We start from the raw sequence: 11,160 nt of genomic DNA, 5'->3' as shown, positions 1-11,160 counted from the left end.
TTTTTTTTTTTTTTTTTTTAAGGGGCAGTATGGTACCAATTCTCACCCAGAGACAGACCTTAATGCCCAGAAATGTGTTGGTTTGCACGAACGCTATGGCATTCTGTGGATTCCACCCCTCTGGATCTGCACAAGTGGGAAATTATTGGGAAATTAGTGCAGAGAATGAGACTAAAGCACTTTTGGGGAGCTATTGGAAAGGAAATTGTAATAAGGGACTCAATAGCAAGAGTTGTTTGCTTCATATGGCTAAATAATTTTAAAACCAGTGGCATCTGCTAAGCTTTAGCTTCTGCCACTGTAACACTCAAAGCCCATAAATGATCATTCCTCATGAGATAACAGCAACACGTGAAGATGAAATTTTAAGACCCTCCTCTCTGCAGACTTTTTGAGTGTCCCAGTGGTCTTGCAAGAAGAATGGGAGAAGACTTTGTGATAATCCTGTGTGTACTTGGGAAATACGAGTGGCAAGAGCCTAGTTCCACATCTGCAAGAAGTGATACTTGACCTTGGCTTCCCGTGTCCTAACCAGGTGGCTGTTTTGTCAAGTGGGAGGGGAGGAAGGTGCTGTGAGTGACCCTCCTCTGTTCTTGACATAAAAAGTGTAGGCATTTATTTTCAGGAGAGAAAGACAGCCTAAGGATCACAAGATGAGGGAGATTTCCCCTTTCTCTACAGCAGAGAGCGCTTTAGGATGTGTCCCTGCCCTTGATGTGTTTTTTAGGCCAATGCTGCATGGATCCTTTGTCACTAAGTTGGCCTTTGGAATCCCATTTTGAAGCATCTGACTCTCCTTGCTGATTGCACTGAGACTTTAAGAGCCAAAACCCCAGTTCTGGAGTCCACACTGGGGACCAGGTGCCTAAATGAAACCATTTGGCACATAAATCCCTTAGATTCAGGCGGGTCATGCTCCTCAGTCATGCTCCATGGGCATGGGAGTAAGCATCAGAGAAGAGAACTGGTTACTGTCGTCACATCTCCTTCCCTACGCACCCATTGCTGGTGAGATTGCTATAGATGGACTTTTCACCTGTTTTGTGGCAGCTGTTCCTATGGAAAAGTTTGGCAAAAGTGGCACCCAGAGAAGCACTGAGCACTCGGTGGTAAAATTTGCAGTCAGAAAAACCTGGTCTGTATCTATGGCCAATGTAAGAACTTTGTGGAAAAAGGGTGTGCCAGGCTTTTAAACGAACCAGGCACCTTGGGAAGTTTATCACTGTGTTGGCCCCTAAAGTTCTCAGTCAACAAAATTATATTAATAATTGCATCCCATGCAAGGATGTTCAGGGTCTTACTTATCATTTCCTCATTTAGATCCCTTGCTCAAGGCTATTTAGGTTTTCATTAAAAATTTCCCGCTTGGTGCATTTGTGTGTTTGCAATACAACCTAACAATTTCATTTTGGTTTTCATTACATACTTTTTTTGGGGGAAAAAAAAAATACCTCACCGGTAAAGTAGATTGTCCTTCATCCACGCAGTCTTTGATTTGAGGTGTGCCTTATCTGCCTGCAGTCCCCGGATTCACGCATGAAAACAGAACTGCTTTCCGTTACTAGGATTTACGCTTTTTGCCTAGGTCAGCGGGTTCCACGACATTAATGCTGAGGGTCTTGAATTTGTCCTTGCTGATGACATATGATTAAACTGGCAGAACGGATGGTGGCATCTGCTGCTAAGACCCCTTCCAAATCCATGGACCTGACGGCTGTTACAAGACCCTCCCCTCCTGTACTTTGTTGACTTCTTTGTCCAGTTCAACAAAACGTGACTCATGAGGGGAAAATCACTACTTCTCCCCAGGAGACTCCTTTGCATGCTGACAGTTTGTCTCGCCATTGAGAAACATTTCCTGATAATTCCACTGAAGGTTTCCTCTGCTTCGTTTCTGCTCATTCCTCCTAGATAACAATCTCACATTTATATATAGTGTTGGAGCATTAAAATCCCACCTGACCAGCAGGGTGAGTGCCTCTGAATAGCACTGAGATCCTGTAGCAAGACCCCCTCCCTTCCTGCTGTATCAGAGGAAAGTGCAAGGCTCTAAGGTCCTCAGCACCCCTTCTAAAAAGCAAGAAAATAAATCCTTCGAAAAATGGATGCACTTAGGCCTTGCCTGCTGCTGGAGTGAAGCAGCTCTGCTCTATGGACACTGTGCAGGAATCTAGACCAAGAAGTAAAATAAAAGTATCTGTATCCCACAGGAATTACTGGTGGGAAGTAGGGCAAAATGTAATATTCATCCAAAGAAAAAGACTATGTTGAAGAAGGCCATTTCCCAAAACTGGCGAGGTATTTCCCACCATTGTCACTACTTCAGCCTTGGATTGTATACAGGCTTTTTATTCCAGTGTAGCCTCGCTACTCTCCCAAGATCAAGAGGATGAAGTCAGGTGGAAGTTGACTCCAGGAAAAGAGCTATAGCCAAGTTGCCAACCTTATGTAGAAGGGGCATACTGGAGTCAAAGAAAAGAGGTGTAAAGAGCAAAGGCTGCAGATCTGTGCTCTGCAGGGTGCATGAGAGCCATGCAGGCTGCACCAGGGTGCTCTAAGGTGCATTGTGGCTCATCCCCAGCTCTGCAGGGGCCATGATCAAACCCATGATTCTATGATCAAACCCATTTCTACGTCCCTTGGTTTTAGATGCTGCTTATCTGGGAGCACTTTCCTGGGATGTCCCCTGAACATCTTCACCCCACCTGGCCTCTGTTAGGGTCGGAACCAGGAACAGCCCTATCCAACCTTTCCACAGTACAAGGAGTGATGCTTCGGGATGCTTGTAGTCATATGATGGCAGCTCTCCTCCCATGCAGGACAGAGATTGTCCTGTGGGCATTCAGTACCTGTGCATAAGCAGGAGCACAGGCAGAAACCCAGCCATGGTGTCCCACCCTGGCACCATGGAGAGCTGAAAGTGCCCATGCTGTGATGGTGGGCATGCCTTAATGCTTCCAGTTAGATCACTGCGAATGACTGCAGTCCTCACTTGCTCTGCTCTCCCTTCTGCTCCCAGTCATCATGTGGACCAGCAATATGCTTGCTGGTTTTTAAATGGTATTCTTATAAACCCATTCCTCTAAATCATCCGTCTTCGGTGGTTCCTCTTATTTGGTTGCACACCAATTTCTCATGTTGCTTCTGGTATTGATACTTTATGTTCCTTCAGTTGGAATGACCTTCATTTCTTTCACGCTCCATGGACAGCAAAACAAGAATAAAGATCTGTTATAACCCCTGCACCCTTCAAGCCCCTCCCCTGCATTGCAAATCACCTGAGCAAGCTCAAGACCATAACATTTGGTTTGTTGGAGGTAGAAAGAAGGAAAGGATAGATTTGGTTTAGGTTTTTTTTGCACCCTGTCTGCCCCTTGGCTTCTGAAGAAAAGTAATTCAAAAGACTCTTCCACAGAATGTGAACGCACCCTGGGCGAAGCTGAAGTGCAAACTTTCGTTTTGGTTCAATGAAGCAAAACAAAACTTTCTGATTCAGAAATGTCAAAACATTATGGTTTTCTCTGAAGTATTTCAGAGCCAAAGTATTTCAGAGCCAAATTATTTCCTCTTTTTTCCATGAAAAAGTTAAATATTTGCATATGGATCATATCTCTGTGTAATCTCACAAACAGAGGGAGCAAAAGTGTAAATTCCATCGTAACTGAGTTTCTTACAGGGCGGGAGTTCCTGGGTCTGTCCCTGGTTGAAACAAAGCTTATGATTACCTTAATAATTAATCACCTTTCAGACAAGGAAACTTGTCCCTAGAAAGGTGGAGTGACTGACCTGAGGTTCTCAGGATTGGATCCCATTTTCTGTCAGTGTCAGCTATCTTGGGGCTTTGGTATACAGGCAAAGCCTTTAGCAACTAATACACTTCAAATACATCAATAATAGCTAAAAGTGGTATGAGTATCTCAGAACGTGCAACTGCACTCATCTTCAATGTTAGCCTCTGGTCTAAAGTGATGCAGAGCCAGCTCTCACTGCCTGTTGCTGTTGATTCTGCACATAAAGGTGTCTGGATCCCCAATCCAACAGCAAATCGCAGCTCAACAGGACCAAAGAGTGTCATTCATGGGCCAGGAGTGGGACAGAGCTTTCAGAATTAGATTCTTATGTACATTATCTTGAATATACATTCAGACAAGCCTGACCAGTCTTTTCAATGCCATGGGTTGGGGTTATCAGTTTGGAATTACTTACCTGGGTTGTAGTAGTTCCCAGCAAATTAAGCTTCTGTCCTGCCTCACGAGAAGGCCTGTAATTGTTTAGATATTCTCCTTTCAAATGGGAACTGTGGTGGCTTTTGGACCATAATACCTGGCCACGTGCTGGCAAAATAGGAAACACTCAGCAGCTGTCAGATTCTATTTTTTAATTTCCTGCCAGCAGTGTCCATCTCTCCCTCCTCAGTTCAGTCCTGGAGCAAAGCCAGTGGAGAAGAGGGTGGCATGTTGGATGGAAGCATTGTAACTTGGTGCTCTCAAGACCAAGAAGGAAGAGTGGTTAAATCTGACAGGGCTAGCAGAGACATGGGAATTCAAGGTAATTTAGCAGACACATGGGAGTTCACGACAACATAGAAGAAGCAGGAATATAAAGTGACAGCAGCTAATTTCATTTTATGGTTTTCTAAGTAAGTTTTGGCGGTGTTAGATTGTTCTCCTTGTGAGTTACTACATGTCTTGTTGTGTCTACAGGTTTTGGGCTCCTATTCTCTAATCAGTGGCCGTTTTGGAACATTTTAGACTCAGAACTGGCTCCGTGCCCAGGATAGATAGAAACCATGACACCAAAACACAGCTGAGCCCCAGTGGAGTTGTCCTCCAAACAAAAGCAAACTGTGACTTCATCTTGCATCTGTTGCCTTCTGTTTGAGAGCGACTGAGGCAGCCACCTCCTGCAAATACAGGCCTTGCTCAAAACTGAAAAGACTGTGAATTTGTTCCATGAGTTCCCACAGTGGCTTGGAGGAGTTTCATACGGGATGTCATGGCCATTTGACCAGAAAAGAGTCCCCTCCTCCAGGTCAAAGTTATATCTCCTCTCCTGGCATGCACATATTATAACATCAAGAATTTTCAGAGTTACATCATCATCTGTCATTTAGAAATCAAAGAACAATTTGCATTGGAAGGCACCTCTGGAGTTGACCAGTCCATTTTCCTGCTCAGAGATGAACTAACTTCAAAGCTAGAGCTGAAGATCTCAATCCATTTTGAGCTATAATTTTTAAAAGCTCTACTTCCTTGGAATTTAAACTGGACTCCTAGCTACTGCCACTCTCCCCATGACTGCTTTGGACTTAATGACATAAGCTATAAGTATTTTCTCTCTTGTCTGGTAGAACAGCTCAGAAAATGCCATGCATTTCACTTTTTCCGCCCTCCTGAAATATTATCCCATAGCTCTCCTCAGCATAGTAATTCAGACCCACTTTTTTAATTAAACCAATGTAAATCAGTATTTTCTTCTTCTTTTTCTTTTTTTTTCCAAAACAAAATATCCAACCAAGCATTTTCCTCTAGGTCAAATACTGGAGCAATTAACTTCAGTTTTCAATTCCTTTCAGTAAAAAATCTGGGAAATTTAAAGCAAAACAAAGTTTTAATGAAACTTTTGAAAGTCCATAATTCATCACCAAAGCTTTCATAGAAGTATTTTCAGCTAGGTTAAAAAAAAATAAAAAGTACAGGAAGATTGAAATATGCTGCATTTAATTAAATTTTCTTCTGATATTTTATATTATATATGCAGCTATAGCAGTTGGGATCCTCTAACCCACATATCATCAGGCATGACTGGTAAAGGTGCTGGCTTCAAAAAGCTTGTTTCCTTCTGCTCCCTTCCTTATTTTGAGGCTATCTGTTGAGTCAGAGGTGATAGTCTGTTGCCACCATCACTGAGTCCACATGGGCTCCTTTCCTAACATCCCAAGAAATCTAGGCTTGGCTTCATTTCACCTCGATTCGTCCCATAGAACCATAGGCAGCCAGTGGAGGGTCTGACATAAGAAGCCTCCCTGACTTCATCTCCTTTGCCATGTGATGAATAGAGACCTACAAAAGGGAGATGAAATCTTTGTAAAGTCTGAATTGCCTTTTGTAGTCTTCTATCTTTCTTCATTGAGAGGAAATGGTGTCTGAATTAAGATCTACACTAGATATTCATTAAGTGTGTCTGGACTTAAGACAAATGAATCTGGTTGAAATTCAGAAACTCTTCTTTCAGTTAAATTATTGAGGCCGTATCCTTGCTAGTGTTATCTTGTCCTTTTCACTTGTTGCCAAGATGGCTGGGATTAAACTCATTTATTGATCCTGCTAGCCACATAGTTTAATTTGCCTGTTTAAACTTCTTACACTGCATCCCAACAATAGTTCTTAGGATTCAGTGATGAAGCACGGGAAATTCATCTCAAAGCAGATCACAACAGCTTCTCCATGTAGGAATGCTGCTTTATCCAAACATGTGAAATTGGGCGAGTGGAGTATGGTGAGACTTGTGTGTCTGCACATGACGCTGGAATTACTTTAGCGGCTGTGATTCCTCAAGATCTGTCTTGAAAGATATGGTGACATTTCCTGACAATGAAACGAGGTCAGGAAATGGAAGACATGAGTATATTTTTGGCCATGTTCAGGACAGAAAGAAGAAAATGTAGTGATGATAAATGATACACAGCTTCAGCACAATCCCAGAGGGGCTGAATTGTCTGGGCTGTGTCCCAGGCCACACCAGTTTTGTGTTTGTTGCATTTATGCACTTGGAGACCACTGCCATAGTCTGGCACCTTGGCAGTCTCTACGTCTGTCTCATGGGGTCAAGATGCAGATGAAATGCTGAGGCTGTGCTTGACACCTTCCAAAAGGCTCCCCCTATGACCAAATTTATACTGCACTCTGTGCACGTCAGTTAGGAGTCACAATGATAAACCTGGCAGTTCTAGCATGTGGTCTGAATACGACCAACAGTTCATTCAGGTATGAAAGGATACCCCCCGATATCACAGCCATGACTAAGCCACTGCAAATCTGGTTTTGACATAGTGGGCCATGTCTTTACTGTATCAAGCCAGTGCATTGCAATTCTTGCATAGCATCCCTTGGCTTCAACTGGCCAACTCTAAATGTCTGCAAAATGCGCCTCCTATTGCTCTTCGGGACACAGCTGGGTATTGTAATGTTCTCAGCTATAGAATCATAGAATGTTTTGGGTTGGAAGGGACCTCTAGAGGTCATCTAGTCCATATTTGTTGATCCAGTCAAGTGCTCAGTGCTACTCTAACACTACTGCTCCTGGCCTGCTCTGTGTGCCTGCATGGTGCTAAGCCCTGCTGTTAGACGGCCGTTTCGCTCACCAACCTCCCTCCTCACCTGTTCCTCTGCATTGCAGCTGGGACCCTTTACCAATGCTTTTGGTCGGAGGCCAGGAGACTTCTCAGTACCGAGCTACTGACTCCTGGGCACACTGGTTCCCAAGTGAGAGTTTTATTTGAAAAGCTCACGGCATTTCTGTGTTATTAGAAGCATTTTCCTGGCATGGTGCCCTTTATTCTTTATCCGTTAGTGCTACTGAGGAGACAAACTGTTAGTATAATATTAGCAACAAGTAACACCTAGTTTTTTTCACCACTGGGTCTCAAAACTGTTTCCAGATGATTTCATCATTCCCAGTTTACAGTTCGGGAAACTGAGGCACAGAAAAGGGAGGGATTTATCAAAGGTCCAACGGTCTCTTTGTCCTTTTGTTCACTGTCCTCCTCTCCCAGATGTATTCATCTCCCTGCTTCATGGCTGTAGCTCTCATCGGTATTTAGGTAGACCTCATTACTGTTGAAGGGGATTGAAGAGAGGCCCAGAAGTTAATCACTGTGTTCTTGTTAAACTGTACGAGCTGCTTCTGCTCCCATAAATCTACAAAGACAAAGCCTCACCCACAAGGGCTTTCTCTTCCTGCTTTCTAGATAACTGTAGTATCTAAGAGATATGCATGGGCTTCTTGTTATGGTATTTAAGACAGATTTGGGGGTCTTCTGTGACAAATGGGTCAAAAGAATTCAGGCGTTATTCTGCTGGGGCTCTAGCTCTGTCCCAAGTCAACAGAGAAGGATTGGGTTGCATCAAGATCACTTTCTGTAAGCTATGGATTCATCCCACCATCTTACACTTCTGCCAGAAGGAAGGCAGCCTAGATGTTTAGCTTCAGTCCAGCACAGGCCTGATCTAATCCCAGTATGCTATCATTTTCTGTTTCGAATGGGGAGAAATGCTGAGGGGCTACTCAAACCTTCAGCATGCTGTAGAAGGAGTTTGGGGACACTTTTTGTCCCTGTGTACAGACTCCGCCATTGCCCTTCTTGGGGCTGGGTTGCATCCTGGCTAGCAGGCTGTGGTGGAAGAAAGGCACAGGAGGCTGAGCTTGTTCCCCTAGGTCCAGGAAAGCAGCGAGCAGAGCGTAGGAACATGCACGCTGTGTGTGGCCTCCAGCGTCCTATTCTCCAGGAAGACTGTGGCACAAGGTCCAAGCACGGGGCTCAGCACCAGGAAATTTGGAGTTCGCATTGACCGTGCTTTGGCCTTGGGCGAGCAGCTACGACGTGATTCCTTTCCATTTCCCCATCTGCAAAAAAGTATGAAAAATACTTACCCCATATGGAGGATTAAATGTTTAGGAGGGAATCCAAACTCCACTGAAGTCAATGGCAAGTCTCCCAGCGTTTCACCAGGAAAAAATTTAAAGTGCTAAGTGTTCCGTAGCTTTGCATATGAAAGGGAAATTCTGTTTTGGAGAGTTTCAGCTACTGCCCAAAATACGAGAGCCCTGGTCACATCAGTCTATCTCCTGCTATCTCAAGAGCAATCTTTCTTCATCTTTCTTTTTAAAGTTTGATGTGGACTGAAACCAAAACCACAAATCAGAACATTCCTGAATGTTAGGGCTGTTTGAACTTCAATCTGGATCTGCATTTGCAAATGTGCTTTATCTTTATAACACAGGCCAAGCAAAATCCTCCATCTGGGTACTTTTGAAGTGGGGAGGGTCTGCACGTATATTTTGCAGTGTGAGTCCTAATCTGATCTCATCTCATCGATGCATTCTCCTGTTTGACTGCTTATCTGTCTATCTGCCCAGAACATCAGTTTTAAATGTGTGATCTTTGGTCCTCCACAGGGGGAGAGGCGGGAAAGATCTGTGGACTATTGCTAACTTTGAGAAACTTAACTTAGAGTGCAAAGTCTTGCTTGACAGAGGCCTGGATTTATTATATGTGGGTTTGTCCTTCCATTGGGAAATTTTTTGGGATCAGCAAATAACAGTAATAATAAAGGTTAAAAACCACTTGCCTGGCGCTTAAACATTTTGCCCGTATTTGATAATATTTTGACAAGTCAACGTCAGTAGCTTTCCCTAATTCCTATCTAGTTCGTGGGCATATAGTATCACCCAGTGGTAGAAACCAGCTTGGTCAAAAATCCTGCTGATGTTATTGCATGAAAGACCAGCACCAGACCTCGACTGAGAAATGTTCAAAGCCTTCAAAGTCTCTCTTTCTGCCTGAAACAACCTTTTTATAAAACTCTTTTTTTTTTTAAGTGGGGACAGAGGAGAGGGCAACAAAAGAGCAAGTTGCTTTTCTGTCCCCTTAGGCCACTGTGTTTCCAGCTATAGCTACTTCTGCTCCTCTCTCCCATCCGTACCCTTTTGCACTCTCAAAAGCATGCTCACACGTTTATGCATACGCCCGCATGCACAAACATAGAAGTTATATTGTGTAATACATGGGGTAGGTCAAGCAGGAGGATATTTTGGTAGCCAGGGATGGATGACAAGTTCTAACAAGCCCATCCACATGTGTTAAGATTAGAGTGCAGACATCAGCCATGACTCAACAGGATACGCTGGGCCAAAGCCAGGGCTAGAATGCTGTTACTGGCCTTCTGAATCATTAGTGGAAAAAAAAAAAAAAAGAAAAAAAAAAAAGACATCCCTCCGTTGCCAGCATTCTCCATCTGTTTTTAACTTGGTGATGTCCTTTGGAAGGTAGGTGAACTATTTGGTTTGCTTTAACTACACAACCATCTTGGCAGACCAGTGCCTGAACATGCACGGGGCTAGCGGTGCTGCCCCGATGGGGAAGCCAGACTGGCTGGCGATGTGGATATTTGGCTGCGCGAGGACTGCCAGGACGAGGGAAGGAGGCTGCTGATGAGGTCGGTGACCCCGTGCCTGCTGGGACGCGAGATGGCAGGGAAGCAGACAAGGACAGACTGCTCGATACCAGCTAAACTTAAAGGTGGTGCTGGTGGGAGAATCGGTATTTTCTAGCATGGTGCAGTGGGAGCTGTTGTACCTGGGAGGGCTCTGTCTGAAAGGAAAAAGATGTTTCCTTTCTAAGCTGGCAGCTTTTTCAGGTTTGTCTTGGGAATGCACGAGTCAAACTGGGGTCATTTCTTCTCCTGGGTCTTCAACAGCAGTAACGCTTTTCCAACTTACCCTGTGCAGGCTGGTTCTCTGTATGTTTTGCCCTGGGTGACTTCATGCAACCCCTTAATCTTACATGGCATCGTACAGGGGGTCTCTCCAGCTTTTCCCTGCCCACATTTGTTTATTTCCTGTACCCAGCCCGATGATTTGTGGTGGAGAACAGTTTGTCACTGTGGCTGTACCTTTTGTTTGAAGCAGCAGAGATGTCTTGTAGGAAATTAGCCATTTGTTAGGGGAGGATGGAACATGCAGGAGTCCAAATGCAAAGTTGTGTTAATGTTTTTATGGCAAAACTCATCCAGATACAGTGAAAGCAAGCTTGGTAATGATGATATTATTCTGCCTGATATAACAGGCCTTCACAGGGCATTGATCGCTAGGTTCATTTTGACACATAGCCATTTCTTTAGGAAAGGCCATTGAACCAGGCAAATCTGTGCGCTGCAATCGTAGCCTCCAGTCCTGACTCTCCTGGCCCAGGCAGCAAATTCATAGCCAAGCAGTAAAAACCTAGATGTAAAAAGCAGATGACATTTAAAGGAGTCACGTGCAAGGACTATATTTGAGCAAGATTCATTGCCTGGATAAATCTCAGATGGAGCATAACTGCAGAGAAGCTTTGAGGGAGCTATGATGGATTACAAACCAATCACGAATCAAGAAATTCCT

Source organism: Egretta garzetta, unplaced genomic scaffold (assembly GCF_000687185.1).
Source record: "Egretta garzetta isolate BGI_Z169 unplaced genomic scaffold, ASM68718v1 scaffold506, whole genome shotgun sequence".
NCBI lineage: Eukaryota > Metazoa > Chordata > Aves > Pelecaniformes > Ardeidae > Egretta > Egretta garzetta.
The sequence above is the reverse complement of the archived record's forward strand: the minus strand, read 5'-3'. Positions refer to the sequence as shown.